General features: G+C 53.9%; 1 long non-coding RNA gene across 1 annotated transcript; it reads left to right on the forward strand.

Moving 5' to 3' along the window:
- Positions 1-1977: 1977 nt before the first annotated feature.
- LOC138806803 (uncharacterized) lies at positions 1978-8071 on the forward strand. Its single transcript, XR_011365987.1, has 3 exons — positions 1978-2032; positions 5972-6207; positions 7798-8071. It is a non-coding gene; the product is annotated as an uncharacterized lncRNA (long non-coding RNA).
- The last annotated feature ends 1874 nt before the right edge of the window (positions 8072-9945 follow it).

Below are 9945 nucleotides of genomic sequence, written 5' to 3' on the forward strand. Positions count from 1 at the left end.
GGTTACTATGGGTGGTGCTGGGTGCTTGGGGATCATCCTGGGGAGGTGCTGGGTGCTTAGTTCCTGTCTTGGGTCATTATGGGATGGTGCTGGGTGCTTGGGGGATATTGTGAGTCACTATGGGAAGGTGCTGGGTGCTTAGTCCCCACTCTGGGTCACCATGGGGACGTGCTGGGTGCTTAGTCCTGGCCCCGGGTCACCCTGGGATAGTGCTAGGTGCTTAGTCCCAGCCCTGGGTCATCATGGGATAGTGCTGGGTGCTTAGTCCTGGCCCTGGGTCACCATGGGGAGGTGATGGGTGCTTAGTCCTGGTCCTGGGTCACCATGGGGTGGTGCTGGGTGCTTAGTCCCTGCCCTTGGTCACCATGGGGAAGTGCTGGGTACTTACTCCTGGATCTGGGGCACCATAGGGAGGTGCTAGGTGCTCAGTCCCCATCCTGAGTCACTATGGAGAGGTGCTGGGTGCTCAGTCCCCAACCTGAGTCACTATGGGGAGGTGCTGGGTGCTTAGTCCCCACTTTGGGTCACCATGGGGAGGTGCTGGTAGCTCAGTCCCTGGGTCATCATGGGGAGGTGCTGGGTGCTCAGTCCCTCCCCTGGGTCATCATGGGGAGGTGCTGGGTACTTAGTCCTGGCCCTGGGTCACCATGGGGAGGTGCTGGGTGCTTAGACCTGGCCCTGGGTCACCATGGGGAGTTGCTGGGTGCTTAGTCCCCATCCTGGGTTACCATGGGGAGGTGCTGGGTGCTTAGTCCTGGCCCTAGGTCACCATGGGGAGGTGCTGGGTGCTTAGTCTTGGTCCTGGGTCACCCATGGGCAGGTACTGGGGGCTTATTCCCCATCCTGGGTCACCATGGGGAGGTGCTGGGTGCTTACTGCTGGATCTGGGGCACCTTAGGGAGGTGCTGGGTGCTCAGTCCCCATCCTGAGTCACTATGGGGAGGTGCTGGGTGCTGAGTCCCCATTTTGGGTCACCATGGGGAGGTACTGGGTGCTCAGTCCCTACCCTGGGTCACCATGGAGAAGTGCTGGGTGCTCAGTCCCTGAGTCACCATGGGGAGGTGGTGGGTGCTAAGTCCCTGCCTTGGGTCACCATGGGGAGGTGCTGGGTGCTCAGTCCCCAAAGCCAGGGCAGCCAACGGCCTGGTTCCTGCCAGGCCACGCCCCCCAGGCCAGCCATCCAATGGCAGCACGCCCAGGCCACGCCCTCAAAGCCAGACTACACAATAGCATCACTGTTGCCAGGCTACGCCCCCCGAGGACCAGCCGCCCAATGGCCTTACTTCCAAGCCATACCCCCAAAGCCAGGACCCTCAATAGCCTAGTTCCTGCCAGGCCATGCCCCCTAGGCCCAGCGGCCCAATGGCCTTACTTCCAAGCCACGCCCCCAGCCCAGCCGACCAATGGCATTACGTCCAGCCGCCCAATGGTGTCTTTCCAGGCCACGCCCCCAAACCCCAGCGGCCCAATGGCCTCTGTTCCAGGCCACGCCGCCCACTGACTCTCCCGTCAGCTCCACGCCCACCGCGACGCCACGCCCATCAGAAAGCCACGCCCTCCCGCGTCCCCGCCTCTTAAAGGAGCCTCGTCCCGGAGGCCTCCACGCACCGACGGTGACCCGGGGGCCGCCCGGGTCGGCGTCCTCGGAGGTCCTGCGCGCTTCCGCTTCCGCTTCCGGATCCAGATGGCCTAGTGGTGGCCATGGCGGCGGCGGCGGCGACGCTCCGCGGCCCCGCTACGGCTGCATTTCCGGGCGCGGCCGCCGGCGCCGTCGCATCGATGTCATCAGCCGGCGCCAAGACGCGGGCACGCATGCGCGCGCTCTCGGCGGAGCGCCACTGCGCATGCACATAGGGTTAGCGGGGGAGGGGCCGAACGCTCCCAGCGGAGAGCCATGGCGCATGCGTGTCCCTTGGCTGCTTGTTCCCACTGCCCTCCCGCGTGTGGACCCACGGCGCATGCGCACAGGTTGAATCGGCCGGGCGGCGGCGCAGAGCGGACCCTGGAGGGTCGAGTTGCGCATGCGCACAGCGTGAGTCCGCCGGGAGGTGCCTAGGGGACCCCGGAGGATCGAGCTTCCGTCCGCATTGCGCATGCGCACTGGTTGAGTCGTCCGGTACCGTCCGGGCCGAGCGTGTGGTGCGTGCATGCGTGGGATTCCCTCGGTTGATCTGGTTGGTACTGCGCATGCGTGCCACCTGGCGGGGAGGTCCTCCGCGCTGCACCGCGCATGCATGAGCCACCACGCCCCGTCCCTCCCCCCCCCCGCCCCCCCCCCGCCGAGCAGGAACACGCATGCGTGTGCTCCCGGGCTCTGCGAGGTACGGATCTGCGCATGCGCGGGATTGGGCTGCGCTGCCCTGCAACGCGCATGCGCGGTTCCCAGAGACAGACTGACAGACAGACACAGGGACAGTGAAACAGAGTCAGACAGACACTGGGACAGAGACGGACACACAGATGGACACAGAGAAACACAGACAGATAGATGGACACAGACAGACACAGAGAAGACAGAGACATGGGCAGGCATAGACAGACAGACACAGAATGACAGACAGAGAGACAGACAGACAGAGGCAGAGCCAGACAGACAGGGAATGACAGAGAGAGACAGACACAGGCCGACAAACAGAGACGGACAGACATAGAACAAGACAGACAGACACTGGGAAAAAGACAGACAGAGACAGACACACAGATGGACACAGAGAGAGACACAGACAGATGGACAGACAGACATAGGCAGAGACAGACACAGACATAGAGAAAGACAGACAGACACAGAGAAAGACAGACACGAAAGACAGACAGAGAATGACAGAGAGACACAGACAGACAGACACAGACAGACAGATACTGACACAGGCAGACAAAGAAAGACAGAACGAGACCCAGACAGACACAGGAGACAGAGACAGAGAGACAAAGAGACAGACACAGAAGTCAGAAGTAGACTGATGACAGACAGACAGACCGAGACAGACAAAGACAGAATGAGACAGAGACAGACAGTGAGACAGACATGGACAGGCAGACCAACAGGCAGACACAGACGAGACAGACAGACAGAAAGACAGAGACAGAAGTAGACTGACAGACACAGACAGACAGACAAAGAAAGAGAGAACGAGACACAGACAGACTGACAGAGGAGACAGACAGAGACAGAGAGACAAAGGCAGACAGACACAGACATGGACAGGTAGAGACACGCAGACCAACAGACAGACTGACAGAGGAGACAGACAAAGACAGAGACAGACAGAAGAAGACACAGACAGACAGACAGACAGAGACAGAGACAGAGCTTGACCTACTCCATTGAGGTCAGGACTTGGTTCCAAGTCACTCAAATGTGAAAATGTTAATCCCACCCATATTTAATCAACATCCATCCACCCATCCATCCTCCATCCATCCATCCACCCACCCATCCACCCATCTATTCACCCATCCATCCATCCATCCATCCACCCATCCACCCTCTGATCCACCCACCCATCCATCCACCCATCCGTCCACCTATCCATCCATCCACCCATCCATCTATCCACCCATCCATCCACCCACCCACCCATCCATCCATCCACCCATCTACCCATCTATCCACCCATCCATCCATCCACCCATCCACCCATCTATCCACCCATCCATCCATCCACCCATCCACCCATCTATCCACCCATCCATCCATCCACCCATCCATCCATCCACCCTCCCATCCATCCACTCATCCAACCACCCACCCATCCATCCATCCATCCACCCATCCATCCATCCTCCATTGAGATGAACACTTGGGTCCAAGTCACTCAACTGTGCAAATGTTAATCCCTTCCATATTCCATCAACAGCAGGACGTGGGTCCAACTCATTCAAGTGTGCAAATGTTAATCCCTTCCCTCCTTCCTCCATGGAGAGGAGTTGGGTCCGTCACTCAATTGTGCAAATGTTAATCCCTTCCGTCTGTCCTCCATCCAGATGAGGACTTGGGTCCAACTCACTGAAGTGTGTAAATGTTAATCCCATCCATATTCAATCAACATCCATCCACCCACCCATCCATCCACCCATCCACCCACCCATCCCCCATCCATCCATCCACCCTTCTATCCACCCATCTATCCACCCATCCACCCATCCGTCTATCTGTCTGTCTGTCCATCTATGCATCCATCCCTCTGTCTATCCAGGCGTCTGTCTATCTACTCTCTGTCTGTCTGTCCATTCATGGATCCATCCATCCATCTGTCTATCCACATGTCTGTCTGTCTATCTATCTACTATATCTATCCACCTATCTGTCTGTCTGTGTGTCTATCTATACATCTCTCTGTCTGTCCAACCATCCATCCATCTATCCATCTATTCATGTATCTTATCTGTGTATCTATCTATCATCTATCCATCCGTCTGTCTATCTATCCACCTACCAGCCTGTCTGTCCATCCTTCTGTCCATCTGTCTATCCATCCATCTGTCCATCTGTCAGTCTGTCTGTCCATCCATCCATCTATCCATCTATTATCCATCTATCCATCTGTCTGTCTGTCCATCCATCCATCCATTTGTCTATCCATCTATCCATCTGTCAGTCTGTCTGTCTATCCATCTATCTGTCTGTCCATCCATCTGCCCATCTGTCTATCCATCTATCCATCTGTCAGTCTGTCCATCCATCCATCTACCCATCTATCAGTCTGTCTGTCTGTCCATCCATCTGCCCATCTGTCTATCCATCTATCCATCTTTCAGTCTGTCTATCCATCCATCCATCCATCTATCTAGGTATCAGTCTGTCTGTCTGTCCATCGATCCATCCATCTAGCTAGCTATCAGTCTGTCTGTCTGTCCATCCATCCACCCATTTGTCTATCCGTCTATCCATGTATCAGTCTGTCTGTCTGTCCATCCTTCCGCCCATCTGTCCATCCATCTCTCAGTCTGTCTGTCTGTCCATCCATCCGCCCATCTGTCTATCCATCCATCTATCCATCTGTCAGTCTGTCTGTCTGGGTGAAGAACTCTGAAAAGGGACAAACTTTCTAGAACCATCTCCTTTCCCCGGGCCGTTGTGTGTGTGTGTGTGTGTGTGTGTGTGTGTGTGTGTGTGTGTGTGTGTGTGTGTGTGTGTGTGTGTGTGTGTGTGTGTGTGTGTCTGTCTGTCTGTCTGTCTGTCTGTCTGTCTGTGTGTGTGTACATCCTAGACTTCACCGGTCCATCTGCCATGACCGTTGGATTCAGAACCTTCTAGAACGCGGTGCCGTCTCCACCACCCTATCTAGGACTCGCTGCCCAGTGCTCGGGACAAGATGTCATCTGCTCATACACGTGTGTGCGTGCGTGTGCGTGCATGTGGCCCGGCCGGTCGCCCTGGGAAACGCCCTGGGTCACCATGATGATGATGATGATGATGCCCGGAGTTCACATCCTTCCTGGGTCACCATGATGATGATGATGATGATGATGATGATGATGATGATGATGATGATGATGATGGATGGATGGATGGATGAATGGATGGATGGATGGATGGATGGATGGATGGATGGGTGGATGGATGGATGGAAGGATGGTGGATGGATGGGTGGATGGATGAATTGATGGATGGATGGGTGGGTGGATGGGTGGATGGATGGGTTGATGGATGGGTCAATGGATGGATGGATAGATGGATGGATAGATGAGTGGATGGGTGGGTGGATGGATGATGGATGAATGGATGGATGGGTGGATGGATGAATGGATGGATGGGTGGCTGGCTGGGTAGATGGATGGATGATGGGTGGGTGGGTGGATGGATGAGTAGATGGATGGATGGATGGATGGATGGATAGATATATGGATGGGTGGATGGATGGGTGGATGGGTAGATGGATGGATGGATGGGTGGATGGATGGATTTGTGGATTTCCCCCTTAGGCCACCAAAGACCTAAGTTCTTCTCCTCCTGTCTCTCTGTCTCCAGGTGCAGAGAAGTTGATCCTCCACATACAGAAGCACAGCATCCCCTTCGCCCTGGCCACCAGCTGAGGGACTGAGGCCTACCAGGCCAAGACCAGCACACACCGGGAGCTGTTTGGTGCCTTTCACCACGTGGTGCTGGGTGATGACCCCGAGGTCAAGGCCAGCAAGCCCGCCCCGCACATATTCCTGGCCTGCGCCCGCAGGTTCTCCGGACATCTTCCTGGCCTGCACCCGCAGGTTCTCTCCTCATCCCCCCCCTCCCGTCAACCACGTAAACCGAGGCCTCGGGCCTCGGGTCACTGCATGGACCACACACAGAGAGACACACAGAAAGACAGACATGGACGGATACACAGATACACAGACCAGACAGACAGACAGACAGACACAGAAACACACAGATAGACGCAGAGACGGACACAGAGACACAGATAGACACATGGACAAACCAGACAGACATGCAGACAGACAGACAGGCAGATAGACACACAGACTGACAGGCAGACAAACCAGATAGACACACAGACACAGAGACAGACTCATAGACAGACAGACAGACCACAGAGACACGGACAGACAGACACACTCCGATAGACAGACAGACACACTGACAGAGAGATAGACACACAGACACACAGACACAGAGACCAGACAGATAGACAGACAGACAGACACAAGAGACGGGACAGACACACAGATCACAGACCTACCAGACAGACCACAGAGACACAGACAGACAGACACACTGATAGACACACAGACAGACAGATAGACACAGACAGACGCACAGATACACAGACCACGCAGACAGACAGACAGACAGAGCACAGAGACACGGACAGACAGACACACACCAATAGACAGACAGAGAGATAGGCATACATACGCAGACAGACACACAGACAGACAGACTACAGAGACACACAAATAGGCATATAGACAGACAGACGGATACAGAGACAGACACACACAGATAGACAGACACAGAGACACTTGGCCAGACACAGACAGACACACATACAGAGACAGACAGACAGACATAAGAGTCCAGACAGACAGATACACAGAACAGACCAGACAGACCGACCACAGAGACACAGACAGACAGATATAGGGACAGACAGACACACAGAGACAGACAGAGAGACACGGACAGACACACAATCACACAGACGGATGGACGGATGGAGAGACGGATGGACAGACGGCCCCAGGGGAACAGGGAGGGAGACTCCTTGGCACAGTGCTCACCTGGCCCACACCAGGCCCTGGGTGGGGGAGGCCTCGAAATCACACACAGAACATGCCAGTAGGCACGCCGTGGCTCAAAGGTCATCTTCCCTCCTTCCTTCCCTCCTTCATTCCCTCCTTCCTTCCTTCCTTCACTACTTCCTTCACTCCTTCCTTCCTTCCCTCCCTCCTTCTTTCCCTCCCTCCTTCCTTCCCTCCTTCCTTCCCTCCCTCCTTCCTTCCTTCCCTCCCTCCTTCCTTCCCTCCTTCCTTCCTTCTCCCCTTCCTTCCCTCCTTCCTTCCATCCTTCTTTCCCTCCTTCCCTCTTTTTTCCCTCCTTCCCTCCCTCCTTCCTTCTTTCCCTCCATCCTTCTTTCCTTCCCTCCTTCCTTCCTTCCTTCCCTCCTTCCTTCTTGTTCCTTCCCTCCATCCTTCCTTTTCATCCTTCCTTCCTTCCCTCCTTCCTTCCTTCCCTCCTTCCCTCCTTCCTTCTTTCCTTCCTTCCTACCCCCTTCCTTCCCTCCAACACTGGGCACCCGGCCCACCCCCCGGCCGACCTCTCACTCCGCGTGTCTCTCTCGTCCTCTGACCCTGCAGTGCCTGGTGCTGGAGGACACGCCCCACGGCATGGCGGTCGCCCAGGCAGCGGGGATGCAGGTGGTCATGGTGCCCCGCGTCCAGCTCAACCCCGAACTCAACGGCCGGGGCCACCCTGCTGCTGCCCTCCTTGGGTGACATACAACCCGAGCTCTTCAGCCTGCCCGCCTTCAACTGACCTGCGGACGGACAGACAGACAGACATAAGGACACTGGACACAAGGCCAAGACCTGACCCATCCCAGGGCCTCCCTGACCTCTGGAAATAAAGGGAATGAACACAGGAAGTGCCTCACTGAGTCACGAGTGGATGGATGGATGGATGGGTGGGTGGATGGATGGATGGATGGATGGATGGGTGGATGGATGGATGGATGGATGGATGGGTAAATGCATGGGTGGATGGATGGGGATGGATGGGTGGATGGGTGGATGGGTGGATGGATGGGTGGATGGATGGATAGGTGGATGGATGGATGGATGGGTGGATGGGTGGGTGGATGGATGGATGGGTGGATGGATGGGTGGATGGGTGGACCGGTGGATGGGTGGACGGATGGATAGATGGATGGGTGGATGGGTGGGTGGATGGATGGATGGGTGGATGGATGGGTGGATGGGTGGACCGGTGGATGGGTGGACGGATGGATACATGGATGGGTGGATGGGTGGGTGGATGGATGGGTGGATGGATGAGTGGATGGGTGGACGGTGGATGGGTGATGGGTAGATGGGTGGATGAATGGATGGATGGGTGGATGGGTTGATGGATGGATGGATGGATGGAGGGGTGGGTGGATGGGTGGATGGATGCATGGGTGAATGGATGGATGGGTGGATGGATGGGTGGATGGGTGGATTAATGAGTGGATGGATGGGTGGATGGATGGGTGGATGGATGGATGGATGGATGGATGGACGGGTGGGTGGATGGATGGGTGGATGATTGGATGGATGGGTGGATGGATGGGTGGATGGTTGGATGGATGGGTGGGTGGATGGGTGGATGTATGGGTGGGTGGATGGGTGGGTGGATGGGTGGATGGATGGATGGGTGGGTGGATGGGTGGATGGATGGGTGGGTGGATGGATGGCTGTTATATCCTGCCCAGGCCCCTCCTCTCCCCCTCTGCCTGTGGGATTTGTTCCATTTGGTTTTGTGTCCTCTGGTGCTGCAGACGGTGGGTGATCAGCCTTGGGTCTTAAAATATCAGGCTGTGCTGAGAATAGCTCAGTCTCTTGCTCTTCAAGGCCAGGGTGGGGCTGAGGGCTGGGAATCAACTGGGTCAAGGTGAGAATAAGAGCAATAACAGTATTAACAACAACAATGACATGAATAACAATAGCAATAATAACAACAATCATAGTATGAGTAACAATAACAGCGATCATATCTATAACAATAACAATCACCCATCAACACATCATCCATAACAAGGACAGTAACAATGGGAACAACAACAATCACAGCAATCATAGCAATAACAATAACAATAATAGCCATTATAACAACCAAATAACAATAACAATGACATTAATAAGAGTAACAATAACAATAGAAGCAATAATAGCAATAAACAGAGTAATAGTAGCCATAATAACAATAACTATAACAATAACAATAATAAGTTCAATAACATCGATAATGATAACAGTAACAATAACAGTAACAATAGCAATAATAACAATAACAGTAACAGTAATAACAATTACAGCAAGAATCACAATAACAGCAAAACAATAGTGATAAGAACAAAGACAACATCAATCACCATGACAGTAACAATAGTAACAATAATAATAACCATAACAGTAATCATAAAAGTAAGAGCAATAACAGCAATAATAATAATAGCAGTAATAACAGCAATCACAGTAATAATAGTCATAATAACAATAACATTAACAACAAACAATAAGAACAATAACAATAAGAATTAACAATTACAATTCCAACAACAGCAATAACCATAATAGTAATAACAATAGTAACAAGAACAATAACAGTAACAACAAAAATAATACCATTCCATCCATCCATCCATGCGCCCATCCATCCACCCAACCATCCATCCATCCATCCACCCATTCACCCACCCATCCATCCATCCACCCATCCATCCACCCAACCACCCATCCACCCACACA

Source organism: Dipodomys merriami, unplaced genomic scaffold, assembly GCF_024711535.1.
Source record: "Dipodomys merriami isolate MVZ:Mamm:240054 unplaced genomic scaffold, mDipMer1.0.p SCAF_100, whole genome shotgun sequence".
NCBI lineage: Eukaryota > Metazoa > Chordata > Mammalia > Rodentia > Heteromyidae > Dipodomys > Dipodomys merriami.